Here is a 13,011-nt window from a genome sequence, read left to right as displayed (position 1 = left end):
AATGAGAGTCAATAATTTAATAATTTTGGACAAACAAGTGAAAGACACCTGGTGCTGGTGGGCAGTTTTGTTGCCTTTGTCATTGATGCTTGATCTGCAAGTCGAGTTATCAAATCGTGTGCTCAACCGTCAGTTACCTGTTACAAATCAGCGGAGGAGAAATCAGTTTGTTGCTGCATTTACCTGCACAATGTGTGCTGAGATTATCTGTGCAATATGCATTCCACAGGATGAATAAAAGCAACGCTTTTTGAAATGCAGGCAATGCATGTTTTGCACTCAATAAAAAGGTGCATTTTCTTTTCATGTCAAGTATTTTACATTAGTGCATTGCAATGCCAACGCACGTTTTACCTGGCAAGACTGAAGTACAAGCTGTGATGAACAGTATGAAACAGAAACAGCTACTTGAGAACCCATGGCCTCGAAGGTATCTGTGTGAATTGCTCTGCATCGATAATTAGCAGAGCGTAAAGTGGGGAAACTGACGGTGTGGATGAGAAAAGGCCGAGCCAAAGTGTAATGTTGGAGATGATCTTGTTTTTGAGAAATGTTTCAAAGAATTTGGCATCGTTGGTTCCATGGTGTTATGGTGAGCACTCTGGACATGAATCTAGCGATCTGAGTTTAAATCTCGGTGGAAACTGAATGCTTGCTGTCGCAGCTGCTAAAAATTTGGGACAAACAAGTGAGAGACACCTGGTGCTGGTGGGCAGTTTTGTTGCCTTTGTCATTGATGCTTGATCTACAAGTCTCGTTGTCAAATCCTGTGCTCAGTGTTAGCACAGTCCCGCATTGCTGAACTCTTTGATTCAGCATGCAGTCTGAAGTTTGGATTAAATAACAGGAAGATTGAAGTTTGGATGGTAAAGAGACTGTTGGACAATGTTGTGCCTTCAGCCAGTGAGATGAGTAACTGGTCATTGTCTGGATGTTAAATATTTGAGTACCTTGTTACGGTGGGAATAATGGAAACTCAGGACTAAACGATTTGATGATGTCTGCATGTTCAGTATTTGAGTGTAACCTTGTTACTATTTAATGACATCTGCAGGTTAAACAAGCAATATTAAGTCTGTCTGTTAAACGATTCAGAAAGCAGTTAGTCAGCATTGTCTAAATGGAAAGAATAAGAGTTCAAAGGCTTTTTCAGTATAAAGATGAGACTTTTATGGACTGTAGAGACACAGACAGCAGAGACACTGGACATTCGGAAGGTGTGTGTCTCAAGCAGCCACGGAAATCGAAGCAAGCTGCCTTTGTGAACTGTTCTCAGTAACTTTCATACTTGGTTTGTTTAGTATGAATGATTAACTAAAAGACCCGATCCTGCCTTTACTACAACGGAGTGTGTGCGGGTAATTCGACGTTAAAAGCAACGAAGCGAAAAGAGCAAGACAGCTGTTTACAACATTTTGTTGACCCCGACATGATTTTCAAAAGTTCGTTAGCTTATTCGAAGTCCCCGACATGAAGCAGAAAGTTGGCTGAGTTGTTGGAAGAAGTGTTTCCCACACATCAGTTCGAGGGGTGAGCATTCTCTTAGTTGTCGTGACTTAAAGGGATCTTCAGTTAGTAATGGGAGGCTCAGGGGATATTCCAGTTGAGCTCCAGTCATTTCTTAATGAGTGGATTGAGTCGAAAGGGGGAACCTATGGGATAAGACAGGAAACAATGACAGGAGGATGGAGAGAGACACGGCAGTCCTTAGTGGAGAGTGTCCAGTTAAAAAAGATTAAAGTGTTTGGGTTAAAAAGTGATAAAAAGAGAAAAGCGTTAGTGTTGCAGTGTCTCATGCTGGGGATTCAAACGTTTGGAGAAGAGGCTGAGGCTCGAGATAGGGAAGTCTCAGAACTCAGAGAGCAGCTAACAGCAGTGAGTAAAGAAGTAGAGAATTGGTGATTTCAGGCACTCGGGGCAGCCAGGACTGTTCTGACACTGAATCAGCAGCTTGCTGATGAACAGAAGCGTAATCAAGATCTGGAGAAAGGAATATCTAAGCTGCAGCAGATGGTGGTATTAGGTTGCCCACGGAGACAGCAATTAATAAAGCTGGGTGGTATTCGGAGGATTCCCCGGGTCTGAGAGTTGAAAAGGGGATTAAGGGACAGAGAGAATGCCCACCGTCCCCATCCACAGCTCCTTTGTCTTCTCTGACTTCGGAGCCTCGAACCCGTGTGGTTCACGTGGCAACGTTAGGATCGGAGGCGGAGCACTTAAATGCCTCTTCGGTTACTCAGACGCTTAACACCCCACAACATTACACACGATCTTCCGGTAATGTGGAGAGTGGGGGAAGCACGCTCGAGCGGACAAGGCGAGAGCAGGATCATGATTCCTCTACTCCCTGCGGAGCTCGTGAAGGGAACACGAGCTTAAGTGGTTTTGGGGATACCTGGTATGAGCGAGGAGGGGTACAGTTACAGGACATGAGAGCTATCCTTAGTGAAGTGGGACCCGCACACCTTCAGGATCTTAATAAATTTGCCCAGTGGTGGTGTAATATTCTGGGATGGTGACAGTCAGGGAACATATCTGAGAAACCAAGGGTTCACATGGTTCTGCGCGCGTTAGGGAATCACGGGGGAAAGGTAGTAGGTTTTGAAACAACTTCCAGGTCTCATGCTTGGTAGAATAATAGCTGCAATCTTTGTTACTCACTCAGGGCCATGTTAATAAAGCGGCTTGTATTATTGCCAGGGGAAGGACCCAGGGAAGCTGGGGAACGTATATTCCAGTTGTGTAAAAGTTTGGGAAGTAATTGGATTGATATCAGCCATTACGGGGATGGTACACATAGAGAGATCATTTTGACTCTCCTACCCCCGTCAGTAGTTCTGGAAGTAGATGCCTGGGGTGGGGACGAACGTTTTGATAAATGGTTGGCAAGGGTAGAAAGCTTGTATCAGGGAGCTGCAGGAATTTCAGTCATGGAAGTGAGACAGGGGTTACAGCGATGGAAGGCAAAAGGGCCTGAGTGGAAGAATCCCGCGAGGAGTCACATAAAAGGAGCAGGACCAGGAGGTGGCCGTCAGTTGATAGAGGACAGGGAGAGACTGGCTAAAGAATTAGAAAAGTTAAAAGAAAAGTTGAAGAATCAGGAAAGAGAAGCTGGAGACACAGACAGGAATGATACCTCGGTTCAGTTGCTGAGTTCGGGGGTAGATTCCGCAGGTGAGGGAGGATCCCGATAGGGATGCCGTGCCTCAACCACACATGTCGTTCCTTTAGGACCCTTACTTCAGGATAGGGGTGGCCATACCCTTATCGAGGCTTGTGTGGAAGGGCAGCGGGAAATGGACACAGGGTCTGCCGGACAAATGAAGGTGCTCCTGGAGGAAGGAGATTCCCCTCTTCAGAGACAGTTCCCCAACACCCCAGATACACGAGGAGCAGTTACTGAACAGTCAGAGATGAAAGCAGTGGGAGAAGCTTGTTCAGAAACATTTAAAGTGTCTGCAGGAATGGGCTGTCTCAGAACTGATGAGATGTTCAGTGAAAAGCTCAAATGTGGGAGTTACAAACATGATCTTAAAGGATGTGAAATAGAAGTTGGATTGTTGCAAATGTCGAGAGAGTGAATGACAGCAGTTCCGAAGGGTGAACTGAGGGAAGGACTGGGTCTCTCGACTGACTATTCAGCATTTCTGTCATCCTTTACTCTATGTTGTTACACTTCTCCCACAAAGCAGAGGAAATTGTTAAAACCTGTGCAGAGGGTAACAGACTTAGTCGAAGACACCGATTGTGAGTTTACATTTCTGAATGTAAACAGCATGGAATTCAGTTGGAAACACCAAAAATTGAAAATTGACTTTTAAGTAAAAATGGATATGGTGATCACAGACCAACGGATTTTACAATAGCATCCTGAGAATCTGAATCGACAAGAACACTACTTTGACCCGAAGCATGCTGCTATTTGGAAAAAGGAAATTCGGAAATGGAATACAACATTTCAACAGCTACAGAGTTTGAATCAAGCAATCGTTGTGGACATTAACCATCACACTGCGGAAATCGAGAAGGTGCACACAACTTTGGACCAGATTGGACATGTAAGCTGGTGGGAGTCATTGTTGGGATGGAGCCCGACGGCAACAGGCGTGATGAACACAATGATACACCCTGTCCTTATGCTGGTGCTGGTTCAGCTGATCATGCTGGTCATTTTGATTTACTGTGGATGTTGTGTTGGAAAACAAGGACAACAACTGGACAATGCAGTTGAACGAGCTCGAGCCACCATGCAAATGTATGTTACCCAGATAAGACCTGCAGAGAGGCGAGGAGAAGAAGTGGGGGAATGTGGGAGCATTGCTGAACTCTTTGCTTCAGCACGCAGTCTGAAGTTTGGATTAAAAAATAGGAAGATTGAAGTTTGGATGGAAAGAGACTGTTAGACAATGTGGTGCCTTCAGCCATTGAAATGAGTAACTGGTCATTGTCTGTATGTTAAATATTTGATTGTACCTTTGTTACTATTTAATGACATCTGTAGGTTAAACAAGCAATATTAAGACTGTATGTTAAACAATTCACAAATCAGTTAGCCGTGATTGTCTAAATGTAAAGAAATAAGAGTATAAAGATAAGACTCACACACACAGACACCAGAGACACTGGACATTCGGAAGGTGTGTGTCTCAAGCAGCCACGGAAATCAAAGCAAGCTGCCTTTGTGAAGTGTTCTCAGTAACTTTCATACTTGGTTTGTTTGGTATGAATGTTTAAATAAAAGACCCGATCCTGCCTTTACTACAACTGAATGTGTGCGGGTAATTCGAGGTTAAAAGCAACGAAGCAACAAGAGCAAGACAGCCGTTTACAACATTTTGTAACAGGTAACTGATGGTTGAGCACACGATTTGATAACTAGACTTGTAGATCAAGCATCAATGACAAAGGCAACAAAACTGCCCACCAGCACCAGGTGTCTTTCACTTGTTTGTCCCAACTTTTCAGCAGCTGGGACAACAAGGAATCAGATTCCACCGAGATTTGAACTCAGATCCCAGAGTGCTCACCATTACACTATGGAACCAACCGTGGTAAAATATTTGAAACAATTCTCAAAAACAACAAAATCATCTCCAACAGTACACTTTGTCTCGGCCTTTTCTCATCCACACCATCAGTTTCCTCTTTGCTCTCTGCGAATTATCGATGCAGAACAATTCACACAGATGCCATCGAGGCTATGGTTTTTCAAGTAGCTGTTTCTGTTTCACACTGTTCATCACAGCTTGCACTTCAGTCTTGCCAGGTAAAAAGTGCGTTGGCATTGCAATGTATTAATGTAAAATGCTAGGCATGGAAAGAAAATGCAAAGTTTTGTCGAGTTAGCGAGTAGGTGACGAGGTTTGGGGTTGATGTGCGTCGCTTTCAATCTTTGAAATTTCACCAAGCAAAGAAACGGTGAATTGAACTGTCCCTGTTAGCATTGTGTTCGCATTTAATTACAGCAATATCCGCAGGCAGGAGCTGAAAAGGAATTAAAACCTAATACCGGCTTCGGGACAATCAGAATACTTCGTCACAGACAAGGCACCGGAAGGCTGGAAAGTAGATCACACCGGTTGTGGGAGAGCTGGTTGGTGGTGACATGGAAGTGTCTGCAGTGTGCGGGAAAAGATTGCTTCCATACATCCACAATGAATGTCCCACCCTTTACTTGGGAAAAGTACAACTGAGAGTGGACAAGTTCCATCCCGGTCAGAGCAATGTGAAGCTTTAACTGACTGACACCCTGGTTTGGGATGTCTTGCAGTGTGTAATTATGTCAGTCTCTGTAGCGCAATGGGTTAGTGCGTTTGGCTGTTAAACGAAAGGTTGGTGGTTCGAGCCCACCCAGGGACAAAGCATTGAACTGTTTTTCCCCGTGAATTCGGTGCTGCACGATTCCAGGTTGTCATTGTGCGGTTTGGCTGCGCGAATATATTCCACAAACATTGCCAGCTGTGCTGTTGTCCAGTGAGTTCCCACTCCAATACTTTTATGAGCATTCAGTTTGAGTGTATACAGAACTGAACAGAGATATCAGAAAATTTAACAAGGTTGTGGGATATTGTTTTTTGTTAATATTGAACCACTAATATGAATAAATCCATTTCTTCAAATATTTAATTGAGCATGTTTTCAAGATGTTTCCGCGCAGTTTTGAACCAGGGACATTTCGCGTGTGAGGTGAATCTAATAACCACTACATTACGGAAACACTACAGCAATGTTCAGAACATAACCAGAGCTTTAACCTACACAGCTGGCCTATACTTCAGGAGCTGGTTTTATGAGAATAGAATGACGGTGCGAAAGTTAGGAAGGCTGTGAGTGTGGCAGGAATTGATCGAGTGTTTCCCAGACTTTACACATAGGAACAGGAGGTGGCCATTTAGCAGCGAGTGGTTAGGATCTGGAATGCACTGCTTGAAAGGATGGTGGAGGCAGACTCAATCTTATCTTTCAAACGGGAGCTGGATCAGTGTCTGAAGGAAAAACAATTGCAGGGCGACAGGGAAAGGGCGGGGGAGTGGGACTCGCTGAGAGTCGGCACGGGCTCGACGGGCCGAATGGCCTTCCGTGCTGTAACCATTCCATGATTCTATAAGTTAGTAGCACATTTCATAGTGTGGGTGGAAGCAGAACATTGCAAAGGGACATGGATTGAGTCGGCAAAACTAGAGGCATCTGATTCAGGAGATTCGGGGGGCGCGGAAATTCGGAAGTTTAATGACTTTGAAAGGAACATTTTTGTTTTGTGCAGTTATGGTCAGAGAAATGTTTGTGAAAGGAATTTTTTGAACAGAGGAATGCAGCATTTAATCTTCTGCCTTAACACTTCTTCCTGGGTGTCGGGGTCACATTTCTTTTCGAGGTTATTCTTCTCAAAAAGGAGTTTGATGTCGTCCTTCAGACTAGGGGGATCAAGGGCTATTGCGAGAAAGCAGGAGTGGGGTATTGAAGTTGCATGTTCAGCTATGAACTCATTGAATGGCCGTGCAGGCTCAAAGGGCCGAATGGCCTACCCCTGCACCTATTTTCTATGTTTTCTATGTTTCTTGAATTTATATTTCCTTTGGTGTTTCACAATAACCAGACCTTTGCTCTAAAATCTTTCTCACTGTTTCCCCAGTCTCCTGTTGATGTTACCAGCAATGAACATTTTGAACCAGACAACGAAAACACACTGTGCAAATTGGGACATGCTTTAACAGTTAACGTGGGGCTCGAACCCCCAAATTCGAGATTAAGATTCTCATGCTCGACCGATTGATCTCACGGGGCTTCTACCACATAGACGTTTTTGTCGTTGATTGCAGACAGGCGCCTGTTGGCTCCGCCCCAGATGTTTAAACTTGCTGTCAAGGAACTGCCAGGATCTTCTTGAATGGTGGACCAGGCTCGAGGGGCCGAATGTCCTACTCCGGCCCCTAATCCTTACATGTTTATGACTTTATGACCTTTCACAGGAGAACAAACTCGCCCCTGAGCATGCATGAGGAGATAGCTCCAGAAAATATTCCCACCCGGTGAGCTTTCGCGTGTGAGATGAACGTGTTAACCGCTACACTGCGGAAACATCTCCACTTTCAGCACCCGGTCAGACGGAAATGTTAAGCGAGCAGGTGAACTGCTGAAACCCATTTTGAAGGAGTTGATCGTGGTGTCAAACAATGAGTTTCACATAATGATTAAAAATAAGAAATGTCAGATTTAAACACAGACCTCGAGAGAAGACTGCAACCTGAACACAGCACCTGAGACCGCTCGGCCATCCTTACTATTTAATGCTGTATGTGGCCATCTGCAGGTTGATTTTGAACTTTTGTGTCCTGTCACATGAAATAAATGAGGGCAGCAGGCGTATCTCTATCTGACACCGGGGAAACAGTGAGACAAACCTTGGGGCAAGGGTCTGGTTATTGCCAAACAGCAAAGAATATATTAATTGTGGAAGAACAATATCTAAAAGTACAGTAACCCTGATGTGATTTAAACACGCTACCTTCGGAACTGAAATCAGTCACGCTACCATTGCGCCACGAGGTCTACATCATAAGACTCAGATGTTCGTCGATATGAAGGTGTCACAATACAAGGAGCTTTAAAATCTCCGCCCATTCCCACCTGGTGTCAGAAGCAGCGCTCACCTCCCAGTCACTGTATGTTTTTTTCTTAAACTTTTGTGTTGCTTTCACGGGAAAGCATCATTAATTAACCCATCACCTTCTTTTGCACAATGAAAGAAATGCTAACTGAGGGACAGTCGATACTTCAATCATTTATCCTGTGCTTTGGGGAGCGGGCAGGGAAGTGGACCTGAGTCCATGATCGGATCGGCCATGATCGTATTAAATGGCGGAGCAGGCTCGAGGGGCGTATGGCCGACTCCTGCATCTATTTCTTATGTTCTTATGTTCTTCTGCATATTAACCCATTTTACACACTGTATTTTAGGATCTGGTTCAAAATCTTCATTGCCGATGACATCAGGAATCTGGAGCAACTTTTGTCAAATTTAACTGCACCGGTTATTCCGACCATGCACAGAAAATAGAATCAGCAGTGAAGATAAAAGCCCATGGTGCTCATTTTCAGATTCAACGCAGTAGGATTTCAAATAAAGTTTAAGAATTTTGCAGTGAAAAGATTTGGAAGTGTTACTTGTATCTGTGTCTTTAATTAAACTTTGTGGCGTCTGACTCCCGTTCATGCCACTGCTGAATAAGAAAGGAGAGTTTGACGTTGACCAGACTGCACTGCCCCTGATATTTGTGAGCTCATCCTTTATATTCAGTGGTTCTTCGCCTTTTGATGGGCTGCAGTGCAGCGGATATCACATTGGCATCACACGTGAAATGTCCCCGGTGAATCCGTTATCTCTCACTGAAAGTTATCTATTTATTGAAGTGAAATAAAGAGCACTTAAGGAATAAGGGATCACTTTTGCCAGGAGAATAAATAGCAAATAAAAACAGCAAATGCTGGAAATCTCAGCAGGTCAGGCAGCATTTGCCAGGAGACGAAACTCGCCTCTGATTGTTCCTCTGTAGCAAGTTAAAACATAATGCTCCTTCCCGGGATCGAACCTCATACCTTTCATGTGTAATGCAAACGTGATAAGCACACGTGATAACCACTACACTACAGAAACCTCTGGCACAGCTGGCACAACAGAGGGGAGCTGACCAGTGAGCTCTCTCTGTGCTGATCAGGAATGTGTCGGCTCACCTGAAACAACTTCTGTCCCACACTGAAATTCTCAATCCTTCTCCTCCGCTGCCCTTTACAGAAATGTCACGGATCACCCAGCCACCGTGTTCACTTCCACATCCTCACAGTGGGGTCACAGAGGCTCCTACCGTCTCCCCGCGATCAGCGAACTCGGCCAGTTGACAAAATTAAACCCGGAACACGTGCCCGGCAAAGGGCAGGAGAAGCTAGATAGTCTGGAAGCTCGGTCTAGCAAAGAAAGTATTGGTATTCATGGTGATTACAGCAATTATTAATCTTCTCACAGTCCTCAATTATTTTAATGCAATGAACTGCTCGAGGATTGAAACCAGATTTGTTCACCGGATCTTAACCCCTTGACCACCAGGGAACAGTTATGATACATGTAGATATATTTATATATATTCTTATTTGAACCTGAATATCAACGGCTAGCTACCTAGACCTCATGGTGCAACGGTAGTGCGTCTAACTTTGAATGAGAGAAATTGTTCCAAAGTGACACGCATTTCATCTTTTGTTCCCTTTTAAACACTAGAAACTGAGACAGAGGGAATAAATAGAGAAATAAAAGCACAGGGATATAGGCAAGAGCTAGAGAGAAGGGGAAAGATACTGTCCCCACCCAGAACTAATGCAGAAACCCCTCTGCTGCGCTCGGGGTGGCCACCCACAGCCTGGATACACTAACGGGAGAACACCAGCGGCAGGTCGGGGCCATAAAAGGAACGGCGAGCGGCCCTGGGAGCAGCTTGGAGGTCCCGGGAGACTACTCCAGTGAGCAGCGCGAGCTGGTGTTGGAAGGCGGCGGCAGCGAAGAGTGACCTCATCAAGGTCCAGGTCAGTGATTGGAGCGGGGGCAGGTACAGCAGGAGCGGCGAGATCGGGGCGAAGGAGCGGCGAGAGTTTGTGGAGGGATATGATCAGGGGCCAGGGGAAGCATGAGTTCAGGGCCAGGGGCCCAGGGTTAGCACGGGCCAGCCCACACTGCGATATGTGTGCACTGGGTCCGTGCAGCAGAACTGATCTCCAGTCGACCTGCTTAACCCTTGCCACTGGACCAAGACCTCGCTCTGTCAAGCCCGTTTGATGGCTGGGGTGCAACGGCCATCAAAACTGAAAAAAATCCACGCACAGATATCTTCCACCCTTCGGGGTGTAGTTCGGGCCCTTCATTGAAACACCTGTGAACTCATCCATTTTCGGCGTGGAAGCAAGTCATCCTCGTTTCGAGGGACCGCCTATGATGATGATGATGATGGATACATTAACGTCCCAACAGCTCATTGACTGCAGGAGTGGGACCGTGCGGCACTTCAGAAAACATGTCGAAAGGCAAAGTCACTGATTCCGCCTCATGTGCTCCTCCGATCAAGAATAACAACACACACTAACAATGCTTCAATAATGGTAACACTTTATCTCCGTGCAGCCTCTACAGTCTAAAGACACCACAACGGTCGTGCGAATACATTCTTCCCATCAAAGTTCTATTTGTGCTACTTTGTTGTGGCAACTCTTGATTGCAGTCACCAAGATATCCCTTGAGATAGAGGGTAAAACTCATGCTTTTCCTTTGGCAATGCTTTTAATAATCTGAGAAGATTTGACTGGAGGTTTATTAACAGATAGCACTTCGTAAGGCCTTTATCTCCATATTTGCTAAGCAGTTGGCTCGTTGGTCTAGTTGTATGATTTTCACTTTGGGGTTGTTACTTGAAATTTGCGAGAGATCCCGGGCGAGCCCTTTTTTTGCCGTGAATTTTGAATTTGCATCGAACTTTTGCAAAGAAGGACTTGCATTTCTGCAGCGTCTGTCAGGAGCTCATAACGCCCCAAAGCGCTTTACAACTGTTGAGTTACCTTTGAAATGTTGTCACGTGAGTAAAGATGTGCCAAAATCACCCCACACGCACCTCAACTCTTTGTGAAGGAGTTCATAGAATCACAGAAGTTTACAGCACGGAAGGAGGCCAATTCGGCCCATCATTTCCACGCCGGCCAACAAGAGGCTATCCAGCCTATTCCCACTTTCCAGCACTAGGTCCATAACCCTGCAGGTTACAGCACTTCAGGTCACATCCAAGCACTTGTTAAATGTGGTGAGTGTTTCTGCCTCTACCACCCTTTCAGGCAGTGAGTTCCAGACCCCCACAACCCTCTGCGTGCAGAAATAAATAGGTGCAGGCAAAGGCCATTCGGCCCTTCGAGCCGCACCACCACGGAGAATGAAACAGTTAATTGAGAGACCGTGGTCCAGAACTTAAAGAAGGGTAACTTTGAAGGTATGAGTCGTGAATTGGCGAGGATAGATTGGCGAATGATACTTAAGGGGTTGACAGTGGATGGGCAATGGCAGACATTTACAGACCGCATGGATGAACTGCAACAATTGTACATCCCTGTCTGGTGTAAAAATAAAAAAGGAAGGTTGCTCAACCGTGGCTATCAACGGAAATCAGGGATAGTATTAAAGCCAAGGAAGTGGCATACAAATTGGCCAGAAATAGCAGCGAACCCGGGCACTGGGTTTGATTAGGGCAGGGAAAATAGAGTACGAGAGGAAGCTTGCAGGGAACATTAAAATGAACTGCAAAAGCTTCTATAGATATGTAAAGAAAAAAAGGTTAGTAAAGACAAACGTAGGTCCCCTGCAGTCAGAATCAGGGGAAGTCATAACTGGGAACAAAGAAATGGCAGACCAATTGAACAAGTACTTTGGTTCGGTATTTACTAAGGAGGACACAAACAATCTTCCGGATATAAAAGGGGTCAGAGGTTCTAGTAAGAAGGAGGAACTGAGGGAAATCCTTATTCGTCGGGAAATTGTGTTGGGGAAACTGATGGGATTGAAGGCCGATATATTCCCAGGCCTGATGGTCTGCATCCCAGGAATGGGGTACTGAAGTTGCATGTTCAACCATAAACTCATTGAATGGTGGTGCAGGCTAGAAGGGCCGAATGGCCTACTCCTGCACCTATTTTCTATGTTTCTACATTCCAATAAGATCATGGCTGATCATTCACCTCAGTATCCCTTTCTTACTTTCTCTTCATACCCCTTGAGCCTTTTAGCCATAAAGGCCACAGCTAATTCCCTCTGGAATATATCAAATGAATTGGCATCAACAACTCCCTGCGGCAGAGAATTCCACAGGTTAACAACTCTCTGAGTGAAGAAGTTTCTCCTCATCTCGGTCCTAAATGGCTTACCCCTTATTTCTTAGACGCTGAACACTGGTTCTGGACTTCCCCAACATCGGGCACATTCTTCCTGCCTCTAACCTGTCCAGTCCCGTCAGAATTTTATATGTTTCTTTGAGATCCCCTCTCATTCTTCTAAACTCCGGTGAATACAGGCACAGTCAATCCAGTCTCTCCTCATATGTCAGTCCTGCCATCCAGGGAATCAGTCGAGTGAACCTTCTCTGCACTCTCTCAGTAGCAAGAACATCCTTCCTCAGATTAGGAGACCAAAACTGAACACAATATTCTAGGTGAGGCCTCACCAAGGCCCTGTACAACTGCAGTAAGACCTTCCTGCTCCAATACTCAAATCCCCCAGCTATGAAGGCCAACATGCCATTTGCCTTCTTCACCGCCTGCTGTAGCTGCATGCCAACTTTCAATGACTGATGTACCATGACACCCAGGTCTCGTTGCACCTCCCCTTTTCCTAATCTGCCGCCATTCAGATAATAATCTGGCTTCAAGTTTTTGCCACCAAAGTGGATAACATCACATTTATCCACATTATAGTGCATCTGCCATGTATTT

At 45.2% G+C, this 13,011-nt stretch overlaps 1 non-coding gene across 1 annotated transcript; it reads left to right on the top strand.

Moving 5' to 3' along the window:
* The first annotated feature begins 5,785 nt into the window (after positions 1–5,785).
* Positions 5,786–5,859, top strand: trnan-guu (transfer RNA asparagine (anticodon GUU)). The gene has a single exon. It is a non-coding gene; the product is annotated as a tRNA-Asn (tRNA).
* Positions 5,860–13,011: the final 7,152 nt, after the last annotated feature.

The sequence above is a fragment of the Pristiophorus japonicus genome, unplaced genomic scaffold (assembly GCF_044704955.1).
Source record: "Pristiophorus japonicus isolate sPriJap1 unplaced genomic scaffold, sPriJap1.hap1 HAP1_SCAFFOLD_163, whole genome shotgun sequence".
NCBI lineage: Eukaryota > Metazoa > Chordata > Chondrichthyes > Pristiophoridae > Pristiophorus > Pristiophorus japonicus.
The sequence above is the reverse complement of the archived record's forward strand: the minus strand, read 5'-3'. Positions and strand labels throughout refer to the sequence as shown.